General features: G+C 37.6%; 1 protein-coding gene across 1 annotated transcript in view; it reads right to left on the bottom strand.

Annotated features, from left to right (window-relative positions):
- The window catches only part of ADGRV1 (adhesion G protein-coupled receptor V1), a 531,821-nt gene that overhangs the window by 97,541 nt on the left and 421,759 nt on the right, over window positions 1-12,521 (bottom strand). The gene's annotated exons all lie outside the window — the stretch shown is intronic.

The raw sequence follows: 12,521 nt of genomic DNA, 5'->3' as shown, positions 1-12,521 counted from the left end.
AAGGTATTGTTTTCTTTTATCTTTTCTTTTTATTTTTTTATTGAAGTATAGTTGTTGTACAATATTATGTAAGTTACAGGTGTACGATACAGTGATTCACAATTTTTAAAGATTATACTCCATTTATAGTTGTTATAAAATATTGGCTATATTCCCTGTGTTGTACAATATACCCTTGTAGCTTACTTTATACCTAATAGTTCCTACCTCTTAGTTCCTACCTGTTTTATACCTAATAGTTCTACCGCTATATTGCCTTTCCCCTTTCCCTCTCCCCACTGGTAACCACTAGTTTGAAGAAGGTATTGTTTAAAGGCAAATTTGAAGATTCCCAGGGCTCAACTCTGTAATTTCCACAATTTTGTTCTCTGCTTGAATGACAGTTTTGTCATTCCTAAGCTGTACATTTCCCTAGAGCCATTCATTCTCTTGAAAATGATGACAATTTTCCATTTAGAAGCTATACTGCATAACTGTATCTATTATTACTGGAGTTCATTTAGATCAATGAGGTTTAAGGTAAACTTAACATTATTTATATATTTTGGTAATACTGAAATTCCACGTAAAATGGTTTTAGAGATGTAATTGGAAGATTTTACTCACGGGTTATAAAAATCATCTTGTTCATATAAAATCTTTCACAAAAAAATCTCAAAATGGAGGACTGTTAAATAGGTTCTCAGTATCTAAAATTGTGCTTCTGAGGTATTCTTATAGAGGACATACCTCCTACAACTTATATGGCAATAATACTTTACAAGAAATCTTAATAGTAGAGAATGTCTCTTGTGAAATATTTTCCCCAACTTCTCCATTTTTTAATACATAATATCTGCAAACCTAGATTGCAATATAGCCAAAAATAATGGATGCTGATAACTCAAGGAAAAAAATATAACTTATTAAGAAGAAAACCTCAAAATCCAAACTATAGGTAATCAGGGGAAACACCCATTCTTGCAACTTGGGAAATCATTCCCTTTGATTTTATGTTTAAAAAGAGATACGTTATTAAAGACTTTACTCAGATATCATTTCTAATTAATATGATCTGCTAAATGTATTCCTCAAGTAAACAAGACACATTTCAAGAGATATTTCAACACACATTCTGCATCTGCAAAGAGATGTCAGAATGATGAATTTTCTGGCTTTTAAAATTTAATTTGGACAGCATAATGCCTGAATCCTTCCCTGTACACTCATTTGTATGCCATAAGACCCACATCTTCCAGGTAAAAGGCATGTGATTAAATAAAACAGGCAAACACGAATGGCTTTGATCTTGAATATATTCCTGCACTAAAAATAGGGGTCAGGTTGGCTACTTGTTTTTATGTACATTGGCTTTAAATGATTTCTTATTGTTTTCACCTGAATTATGGAATTATGAATTATGGCGGCTTAGACAAACACAGACACTGACAAAGGAAGTCACACGGGCTTCAGTGTTTTATTTTTTATCTTGAAAAATGTCATCACAAGTCAATTTCAGGCTGTAAAATGGGGATAATTACCGAATCTACTGTGAGCTGTTTTAGGATAATAAACATTTTGTACACAGTCTTATGGCGTATAGGTTTGGCTCTCCAACATCTACACTTGCCGGCGGCTGGCCATGTTTGGTTCTCACCTCTCTATCTGAAGTGCTTTCCTGAAAACTTTCCTTTATTTTAGAGGAAAACATTTGAAAGGAGGACTTCAATGAGTGCCGTGCGATCCTGGTCAAAAAATAAATTGGGCGAAGTGGACCTCTGGGAGGTTAGAAGTAACCAGGCATGTCTGCAGTGGCTTCGGGAAGAGGGGAGAAATTCCCGAAGTGTCATAGCTCTTCACAATCTCATTTGCAATTCTCCCTGTTCGTACAGTGACGTGGCCATGCTGGGCCATTCTTTCAGAGAAAGGGGCAGGAAAATTATCTAATCCTGAAGCAACCCTTTTCCCCTCTGTTTCTTCAGAGCCCTACAAATCGTGGCCTCTCATTAGCATCAGGCTGGTGAGAGTGCCCTAAGTTTGTCCTCCACCTGGTCAGCATGCGGCCAGATCATGAATGCGGAGGGCTTGGGCCCCCAGCGCGCCTGCCTTGTTTGCAGCCCCTCCTGCCTTCCTCTCCTGCTCAGGTACTACAGTCCGGCAGGGGCTTCCCCGGCCCACTCCTGTCCAGCTGGGACTCCATCCCAGTCTCCCTCCAACAAAAACTCTCTGCCTTGTGTACTACCTCTCTTAGGGATTAGGGGGTCAGACAACTCTCCTGCAACACTAACAACTGCAAATGAGACAGCGCTGAAAGGGTAACCCACAAGCGCAGGCCGCAGTCAGGGCCCCTACTCATGTGACTTGGGCCACGGAATGCAGGTGGAGCTGGCTATGTCATTCTACATTCTATCTTACATACTAACATTTCCTTGTTTTAAATTCTCATTGAACTTTTCCTTTAAAGCTAATACGTATTCTAAGTTTCTGATCAGTCTTGTCTGAATGGAATTTCTACTGATGTAGAATAAAACTTGTGACATACATTTAAAAGTTCCCAAGATAAAATGAACTATACCGTACCCTTAAAGGAAAAAAAAAGCCTCACTAACCAGAACTTTCTTTAGTCCAACTGAACAAGATGTACAGTACATCCAGGTAGTCTGAAGATTAGATCACGTGAAAGTGATGTGGGGAGTTAGGAAACTGAATATCATGTTCAAAACAGTTTCTGAAGTAAGGCTGGGAACAAATTCTTGGAAAAACAATGTAAGAAACAAGCAGACTGAATACTCTGCATACACAGGGCTGTGGAAGCAGCTGATTAACCTGCTGGCAACTATTGCTTCAAGGACAGCTGTGGCAGTGACCAGAAAATGAGACAAAGGCCATGTGGATTTGCTTTCTTAAAAAGGGCGAGGAAAGTTGTTCCTTGTAATTACTAGCTCAACCAGCTTCAAAGCATTCTGGTGACCCTTCTCTCTTCTGGTGTTAAATATTCTTTTGGGTTCTTGTAATCACATGACTAACTTTTGCTGTTCCCTTTTAAAGTTTCATGGGTAAATTTTCTTTCTTATTATAACCCTCAGACAATCCTACTTTATTTCAAAATCTTGCCAGGACTTCGTCTTTTTCTCTATTTTAAGCCAGACGAAATGAGTGGATGTTGTTTCACTATCTTCAGTTTTTCCTCTTCACGTCTACCCTGGAGCATTCACAACGCCTTATGTCACTTTCTCATTTAGTAAGATTATTATTACTCCCTCACCCCACCCCGCCCAGGTAGCTCTTTATACTTATTGAAGTGTTTCTACTTGTATCACCCAACTTGATTAAAAAAAATTATGTGGGTGGTATACGGTATTTCAACTTTTTTTATTCTTGTATGAAATCAGCATAAGGAGGGGCTCAGAAGCAAAGAGTCCAGGAGAGACAAAAGCTTCACTTACAACTGCTAAAAATATTGGAAGAGATGCTGGGAACTCCCTGTACGTGAAACTGTAATTTGAGTCCATTTAAATTATATTCTAGAGAACAAGCTGACCCTGGCGCACTGGAGGACATGAAGCAATCCAGGCAGCTGACATGTGCGTTACATCTGGGTTACATAGGTAATGAAAACGGAACTAGGTAATGAAAGAATAATAGATGTTTGTTTCTAAGGTCTTTATAAGTACTTCTCCTCAACAAGACAATGATAATAGTTATGACTCATAGGCTCATGTGCCAACCTCCCCCAGGAGGGGAGATTTCTCTAATGATGGCACCTATGTCACAGTTACATTTGCTGCTCCAACCAGCTTTTTCTTTTCCACGTGGAAACTCATGGTGATGCCCTACTTTATATGGGAAAAAAAGAAATGGTCTGTCAGTTTTATTCCAGAAATTTAAAAATGTATGATGAATCAAGAATTGTTCACTTATTGCAAACTGAGTCCTACTTTGTGTAGAAAGTACAATACATCGATGTATTGGCCCTATTAGTTGAAGAATACAGATGTTATTCATTATGTAGATGTTTATAAATAATATCTAAGCCAATATTTATGAGTTCAATATTCCTTTCCTTGCCTGCTCAATTTACTTTCTTTCCAAAGACGATGTTATTATTTAACACACACTTTTAATTCACCTGTGAATTTATGTATGTATGTATGTATGTATGTATGCATGTATTTCTGTGTATATGTGTGCATTTCCTGTCCCATCCAAAATGACTGGAGAGGTTTAGAGAGAGCCCTTTAAGCACATTCATTTTTTTCTCAGGAATAAATTTATGAAGACATTGGAGTGAAGAGAAAGTAACTGTTTAACGAGCTGCAAGTTAGGAAAATAAATTCTTCTAGAAGTCCTTCTGTTGTAGTGCATACAACTGAATTCTAAAATTCATTTTCCTTTAAACTCTAAACAAGAACAATATTAAGACTAAATTGCAGATAAGCCCTACAAAGTGAAATCTCATATTAGGATAATGTATGGACTTAGAGAAGAAGAGGAAGAGCAAAGTATTTTCTTAAGCTGAATTAGCTAGTAATGAAAACACTCTTAAATATTACTACTACTGTTTCTACTTCTTCTACCACTACTAACAGTATTAGCAGTGATCATTTACTATGTGCCAGGCATGAAACTCAATCCTTACATGTATTATCAGACATAAATATCACATCAGTCCCGTTAGCCTCATTGTATGTATGGAAAAATGACACAAAGTATATGAGGTCAAATGCTATAGCATAAATAGGCTCATTCTGCTACCCCTACAATTCTAAAATTATTTCACAATTCTAGCAAAGACATATTAGAGTTAGTAGGACAGTGTTTCCTTGAGGACTTGGACTGTAATTTTTAAAATATTTCTCCTAGTCCTTTGCATAATCAGACCCTTAAGAAATGTATATTTATTTCACTGATTTTTAGCAGTCTTTGAAACCACTCACTTTAAAAAAAGTAGGCATAGAAAATCCTGTGTTTCCTGTGTGCTTAGTTTAATCAAAGTCCAAGCAACATTTGAATATCTCTCACGTATCAGGTATGGTGCTGGACATGGAAGGGCAGATGAAGATGCCTAAGGCACGGTCCTTCCCATCAAGAAGATCATAGTTACAATAAGTCAATCTAATCTTCTATTCAAAGCATTGTTAATTCATCAGCATCATCAACACTACCTGGGAGTTTGCTATAAATGCAGAATCTCACACTCCATGACAGAGCTCCTGAAACTACAGTTTAACAAGATCCCCACGTGTTTCATGTGCATATTGAAAAGCTGGAGAAGCACTCTTCTAGCGCACTCATGAGGCATAAAGTAGCTTAAAGTAATTAACAAAATTAACTAATCTTTACATCTATTTGGCAGTGAAGCCAAGTGTAACCCCAAGGAGAATCAGGCCCAGAGATTTTGCAGCACATGGTGGTCACAGCAGCCTGAAGAACCAGAGAGAGAAAAGCAACAGGAAGCAAAAGGGATAGAGAAGCAGAGATCTGCCACATTTAGAAGCCTGGGATTAGCAACCTGAACATTCTCGTTACAGAAAAGGAGAGAGAGATAGCGAATAAAGTGAGAGAGGACACAAGCGATCTGCAGACCGGTGGAACAAAACAAGAAGGGGAGTGCTGGGCTGTGACAGGTGTGGATGGGACGTAAATACTCAATCCGCTGCATCTAAACAACCCTTGAAGGAATAAGGATTCTGTTAGTTGTGGGCACAATAGACATGTTCCATAACTGCCGACACTGCTCAAGGGTTCTGAAAGAGCCTGTGTTCCATATGCCTCTATCCTCACACCCCACCCACAGATCACCCAAATACAGGTGACCAGCTCTGAGATGGATCCCTGACCCAAAGACAGCCATTCTTCTGGCTTGCCCCTGATTTATAACTTGGTGACTCTGCTCTAAACATTGAGCTGAGCCAATCAGCTTTTTGCTCTTGAGAATTTCACATGGATAATTGCCAGTGAGTAGTGGGCACTAGAACCATTCTAAGTTCAGGGCAAACAGCCATCTTGGAGTAAACACACAATGAATATTGAGAATAAATGGATAGAAAAATGGTGGGGGGAGGCAAGGGTTGGGAGGAGCATTGAGATGTCCACCACAACAAGAAGTGAGACTCTGTGGTCCCTGAGAGATGAAGAGTGTGGTCTGGTTTTCAGCATTTTAATTCCAGGTCCTCTGAGGTCCAACTACACCTCATTTCCTGCCGATATCACTGCCATGTCTACCAGTTTCAGAGCTCAAATCTACTCCATGGTTAGCATTGCTATCTAATTCTATGCATTGACAAGTGATCAAAGAATAAGAATCAGTCTCACCTTTTAGTATTTAAAATGTATCCACATGCTTATATTACTTGAAAAGATTGAGCTAAGAAAAATGTGGACATATCCAAGCAATACTGTTTCATCTACTTCAAAAGGAGCAGATATTTTGATTCACTGAATATTAAACTGCCTAAAATTTTGAAGTAGTCAGATATACTACATACACTAAAATGCAGCCTTGTATTGTACATAATTTGCTCATTAAAAACTTAAAAGTATTAACAGAGTAGAAAGAATTGATAAAAAACAGTCTGAAAATCATGATACCCCCAAATGACCTTTTCTTTTTGTTCTTTTTCCAAGAAACTCAAGTCTGAGCAGTCTGTCCCCTTAACAACTTGATGATACTGTTGAAATCGGTCCAGTGGACAGTGCTTGTCAACCGCGCTCCAGGTAGGTTCCAGTGAATCAAGCCCCTTCAGAATTTAATCAGAATAAGGTCTGACTCGTTACTTTTTGCATGTACTAATGCTCTATGCCCTCATAAAACAAAATTGATAGGTACTGGAAAATGTCATTGTCCTAGAGCATTCAAAGGTGTCCTCCTTAACCTCTTGCCTACCAAGCCTCTGAATGGTTGGCTAAAAAGTTTTTTTCTGACTAATCCTATCACCTTCTTGTATCTGAAAAGGTGATAGAGGTGACCGTGGGAATACAAGATTAAAGTGCAAGAAATATTTATCTTTTTGCACCCCCATCTTCACTCACAATTGCACTTATGGACAACGATACTCAGAAAATACTCATTAATTGTAGTATCATAGACCAGCTCTAACAACCACCCAGTATGAACATATTAAGGGTGTTTAGATATCTTAAAACACATCTTTGATGTGCTAACCCATTACTCTGAAGACCAACATCCTTAAATATTTGTTCAATAAAAAATTCAGCACATCACATTGAGCTGGATTCAGCAACAGAGTGAGGAAAGCAGGAAAGCAGATTCAGGTGAGGCTAATCCCTCATCACACAGGCAGGATGAAGTATCCATACTTTCTGATCTTAGATTGACGTTGGAGATATAATTTTTTATTTTTTGTGCTTTGAATCTGTGATTTCAATAAACTCAAAACATTTAGGAATAGTTTAGAAGAAGTTAGGGGATATGTTTCATAAGAGCATAAATATTCTCTCCTTTTCCTGATTAAGACTTTGTAGACTTTGGAATACTGCTCCCTCCACAAACAGTCTTAGAACACACTTGTAGTGTTTCATTTAGAGCCCATGGAAATTATGAGAAAGGTAGAAGTGCAGGTCTATGCTTACAAAAGTGTCACTGTGGCCACTCTATTAATGATATGGGTGTTTCAAGTGGCAAAAAATCCTGACAGCAATGGTAATCATTTTTCAAAAGGACAAAATCACTTGGTAGAAGGATAATCTAACTTCTAATCGACTATATACTACTAAACAGTAGCCACATTACACTGTCCTGAAGATTAGGCCCACAGATTTCTCTGGCTTTATGTGAAAGTTGCAGATACTCCAAGAAAAAATGCCTAGAGCATTCCCTGTAGGAGTGAATGCTCAGTCATACCCACATCTTGTATCATCTATACTCACATTAACATTTGTAACACATTGCAATAAGTAATGTTCCTAAATATTGACTTAAAATCACTAAGAAATTGTTAATTGAATTTAGTCATACCCTGTTTAAAATACACTATACACTTCCTTGTGCTTTCTGTAAAATTGTAATCCTGGAAACAACAGTGTTAACTTTTAACTATTGAGAAAACAGGATAATGTTAAGTAGATGAGGTGATAACGTCAATTATTTCAAGGTCATTACGTCAAGTTGTAGATAACATAGATATGTCTCAATTCCAATACTCACTCTGTTGCTGAGTTCAATTCAATGTGATGTGCTGAATTTTTTATTGAACAAATATTTAAGGATGTTGGTCTTCAGAGTAATGGGTTAGCACATCAAGGATGTGTTTTAAGATATCTAAACACCCTTAATATGTTCATACTGGGTCGTTGTTAGAGCTGGTTTATGATACTACAATTAATGGATATTTATTGAGTATTTTTATACCTCCTGCAACGTTGCAGTTACAGCTGGAAACTTAGCAAATGTAAAAGGCATAACTTCTTCCCTGAAGGGTCTTGGAGCAAGAGAAGTACGATGCAACAATGAGAGAACATTATAAAATCCCACAATACACTGCCAACATGTGAGGGATATCTAATAAATGCTTAAATGGTTAAGAAATACAGGCCAAAATATCTGGGGGAAACGAGACAGAGATTATGGATTAATTTCAGAAAAGGAAAGTAAAACTGGAAGCAAATGGAGGCCAAAATTCTGTCCACTCTATGGGGAATCCCCAGCTTTGATGGGAAATGACACATTTCACTTCCCTTGAAGTTTTGAAATCTCAAGGATTAGATCATACAGATGTAGAAGCAACATTTGAAAGTCCAAAGTTGGAAAGTCTTACACTGGATACCAGATACATAGATATAAAATGATTTCCTTTATGATTTATGTAAAGAATTTTCTCAAAAGAAAATGATGTTGCTATTGACAATTTATGTGCGGGAAGAAGGACAGAGTAGGAAAAAGTCTCTTACTGCATCAGGATAATACTGCCTACAAAAAAAAGAGAGTACTGTTAAGAATGAAGGCTCTGAAAGCAGGCTGTCTTAAGTCAATCCTAGGTATACCTTTTACTGACTCTGTGACCTGGGCCGGTATTGAGCTTCTCTATACCTCAGTTTCCTAAAAAATAAAATGGAGTGAACAACAGCATCTGCCTCATAAGAGCGGAGTGAGAACTGAATGTAAAGCTCTTGGATGGGAGCCTGGAACACTGTAGGTGCTCAATAAAGATATTTATGATGATTATATATATATCATCTATTACTAAGCCCCAAATCCTCTTATGTCTATACAAGACTTAACCTGTATTTGAATAAAAAGAAGAAACCAAATAGTAGAGAGGGAAGTGTGAACACCTAGCACCTTTTTTATCTGTTAGGGAAAAGTGCTGAATAGTACTAGTTTAACAATAGCAAAGTCTTTAAACTGCGGTAGTCAGGGAAGACTTCATGGAAGAGGTGGGGTTTGATAATCAGCTTTTTCCCTCTGGAATTCCTTGCCAATCAGCAGATACTTAGTGTGATTTAGTCATGCAAATAAGATGATCCGCCTTTGTCCACAGAGGCTCTGCAAGAGGGGAAAGAGGAAAACTTTCCCTTTGCAGCTTTTCCGCATGACTCATCTGTGTTTCTGCAAAACCATTGTTGAAACTTGGTTCCAACTTGAAAAGTCAAGGTAATTATGGGTCATTCAAAACGAGGTAGGTAACCCTCAAGGAAGTCCAACATAACATTATTGCACTGCCACAGGCTGACAAACAGGCCTGGCCCAGAAATGTCAGCAGCAGGAGACACAGCTGGGTTCAGGGGCTTCTCTAGGCATTTGAACGGATGGTTTCTTACCTGCTGTCCTCTAAGGAGAAGGCAAACAGTTCTGGAGGGAAAAGGCCAATTAGCTGATGGTTTTCTAGAAGAGGGAGAGTTTCAAGCCACTGGGAAGCCCACAGTCTGGATGGGGTGACTGCTGAAGGACTCCCAATGCTGACTATCAGAAACAAGGCATTGTGAATGTCCCATCAACCCGATCCGCCCACCAGAAAGATAACTGTACCTCCTCCTTTCACGAAGGCATTTTTTCTTCATAGAATCTTAAAACTAGAAGAAATAATAAAGGTCATTTCACCCTCACTCTAGCTGTATGGGTGAAGAACCCAAGAACCAAGGACTTCTGAGGCCTGCCTAGAACCTGACTGTCTAAACTCCTAAGTCAGTGTTCCAAATGAGGGTCCAAAGCATAAGTCAGACTCAAGAAAAATAACCCCAATGTTTTCAGGGGCCATATTCTGCTAATAATCTAAAAATTCCTTTTTTAGGAAGTGTCCCCAGTGTTTTATTTTACCTTGCATATGAATTCCCAGGGGCTAGGGGACTACTGAATAAATCATAGAAACAATAAACATGCATATTTCTGAATATAATACTCAATAGTAGCGACCCAAGCAGCTTAGACCTTACTTATCCCTCTCATGAAAGTTTTTAATGACACCACATATTAAGTTTTTGCAACATATATTCATACGAAAGAATAAATTTCATTTAGTTAGAGATATAGCAAAGATATGAAAAAAGGCCAGTGAATCCAAAGATATGAAGAAAGGGCAGTGAATGGCACTCTGTCATTCATAAGCTCCCCTCCCACTGAGGAACTTCCCACCCTCCAAAAAAAATTGGCTTCAGTTGAATTAATACTTTATCTTAAGGAATTTATTTTTGACAACAGGATGTTCCTGTTATTTTCAAGTCCTGTAATTTCAACAACAGGATTTCAGGGCAGTGAAATGAAATGGGAACAGCAGAGTAATATTAATTTCTGAGCATAATCATGAATGTATGAGAAAAGCCCAAATAGTCCAAAACCTGTCTTAAAAAAATTAAGGCTATCTCCTTCATGAATTTTCTGAATTTCTTTTAATTAAAAAATATCATGATCTAACATGCAGTAAAGATTTTTTTTTTTGGCTAAAATTCTTAACTTTTTCATTGTAGCCAAACTTCTTAAATGTAGAGCTGGGCCAGCTAAAGTCTTGAAAAACTTCCCTTTATGATGGTATACTAGTGTATTCTCTTTTTTATTTCTTATTCTCTCTTTCTTCAAATGAAAGTTTCATGTGCCACAAAATGGAAATAATTTTTAAAACATGCTGAAAATGCAAGAGTGTGATATACATGCTGTCTGGGAGGGTATCATGTACTTTTATGATAAAATCTTACCAAATGTCAAGACTGTTCTTCATAACTCATTTGAAGGCCTATTACTCAGGTGTGTGGAGAGAGGAGTCAGGAGATATCATCTCCTCTAAATCAAACACTTGCTTGAAGATTCTGCTGCCTGTTATCACTAAAAACAGAGACTAATCTAACTGGCTTTGATTATGGGTGAAAACGCATCAAAACCCACTACTGCCTGGGACATTCTAAATGGAAGACAGGAAGAATATGATGATTTCACAAAACAGGGAGTGAGAAAGTGAAGTGCTTACAGATGTGGACTCTGAATCAGATGGGCCTGGCTTTGAACCTCGGCTGCTACTTAATAGCTGTGTGACTATGGGCAAGTGAAGTTACCACTCTGAGCTTCAGTATTCTTGTTTATAAAATATGAATAAAATCTATTTTTTTCATAAATGTGTTGTGAGAATTAAATTAGATTAACTTGATTAAAGTGCTTAGCACAATGCCTCGCATGTGGTAAAGACTCAATAAAGGACAACCGTTACCATTCACTTTAGCATGTGAATTGGTTAAATTACTTTGCTGAAACACTGTAATGCGAACTTGTGAATAGAAATTATATGTGGCATTTAACTGTATTCAGATTGTTTCATGTATTTGGTGAATATCACTGACTTTTTTTGTTATAGCAAGCATATCCACAAAGTCATCATCACCTCTAACTCAAGGTCCAACACCATTTCTCAGAAGAGCAAGCATTTCCTTTAACACCCATAGCAGTGACTTGAATGAAAAAATTAAAAATAGTGCTACCATATAACCCAGCAAGAATTCCACTTCTGGGTATTTATCCCAAGAAAATGAAAACAGTAATTCAAAAAGATATATGCACCCCAAAGTTCACTGAAGCATTATTTACAATAGCTAAGATATGGAAGCAACCTAAGTATCCATCGACAGATGAATGGATAAAGAAGATGTGGTGTATATAAACACACACACACACAATGCAATATTACTCAGCTATAAAGAAGAAAGAAATCTTGCCATTTATGACAACATGAATGGACCCAGAGGGTATTATGTTAAGAGAAATAAGTCAGACAGAGAAAGACAAATACCATATGATTTCACTTATACAGGGAATCTAAAAAACAAAACAAACGAACAAACATAATAAAACAGAAACAGACTCATAGAAACAAAGAACAAGCTGGTAGTTGCCAGGAAGGGGGAGTGGCTGGGTGAAGTAGGGGAAGGGGATTAAATGGGACAAACTTCGGTTATAAAATATCAATAAATAAGTCACAAGGATGCAATGTACAGCATAGGAAATACAGGCAATAGTATTGTAATAACTTTGTATGGTAGCAGATGGTTATTAGATTTATTGTGATCATTTTGTAATGTATAAAAATATTGAATTACTACGC

Source organism: Balaenoptera ricei, chromosome 3 (genome assembly GCF_028023285.1).
Source record: "Balaenoptera ricei isolate mBalRic1 chromosome 3, mBalRic1.hap2, whole genome shotgun sequence".
NCBI lineage: Eukaryota > Metazoa > Chordata > Mammalia > Artiodactyla > Balaenopteridae > Balaenoptera > Balaenoptera ricei.
This window is presented reverse-complemented; position numbering and strand designations above follow the sequence as displayed.